The sequence below is a fragment of the Chrysochloris asiatica genome, unplaced genomic scaffold (genome assembly GCF_000296735.1).
Source record: "Chrysochloris asiatica unplaced genomic scaffold, ChrAsi1.0 scaffold00114, whole genome shotgun sequence".
NCBI classification, from domain to species: Eukaryota; Metazoa; Chordata; class Mammalia; order Afrosoricida; family Chrysochloridae; genus Chrysochloris; species Chrysochloris asiatica.
The window spans coordinates 5,003,310-5,004,155 of NW_006408632.1; the positions used below are offsets into that span (position 1 = coordinate 5,003,310).

An 846-nucleotide genomic window follows, 5' to 3' on the forward strand; every position below is an offset into this window, starting at 1 on the left:
CCTCTCCCCCCCGCTACAAAAAAACAACAACAAAAAACAGAAAATAGAAGCAAATACTGTTGAATGATGATGCACAGAGGAGATTGTAATCATTGTAATGAAATGATGGTGTAAAACCAATGTTCTCCTACGTAAAGTATCATTCAGTTCACAATTAAAAAATAATAATACACTACTTGTTCCTGGCTTTTCTTCTTTCTCTCTCTTTTTTTTTTAATTTTACAACAATTATAATGTTTATTTTCTTGTGTGACTTGTTTTATTCACTCAGCATTATATTTCCCACCATACCAGGATAAGTAAAAATATTGCTACAAGCACATAGAAATCCTTTCTTTGTGTGTGTGTGTGTGTGTGTGTGTGTGTGTGTGTGTGTAAAACTGGACAGCTTTAATGTTTTTCTTTAAAATAACATCATAAATAGTTCTTGATGACTGCAGATGGGTAAGACTATTTGGTAGTATTCAGAAACACATGGTGATGGTGATTTTCCTGGTCGGTTTGTAGTCTTCACAAATAAGGAATTACTTATAGGAAACTGCTATCAAACCAGTAAGACTGTATTTATGCAGCCATCATTTTTAGGATTGTTGGTAGCCTGAGTATATTTCCCCCAGATAACCTTTCCTGCTTGTGCAACCAGGTCCAACTCACATTCACTTCCGTGACAGTCCTTTTGGTGATCACACCCAGAATTGTATAGAGTGGGGATGAGAGATTCTTCTTTACACCAAGTATAGATAAGCCAAAGATGGCTTTAAGTTTAGGATGTGTTACATGAGACTTCTTGAAATATAAGCCCATTGGTGTGATGAATCATTCATGTTTAGGTGGTTTTCGTATAAA

General features: G+C 35.2%; 1 pseudogene; it reads right to left on the reverse strand.

Annotated features, from left to right (window-relative positions):
• Positions 1–544: 544 nt before the first annotated feature.
• LOC102821962 overlaps positions 545–846 on the reverse strand; it is an 896-nt pseudogene continuing 594 nt past the window's right edge.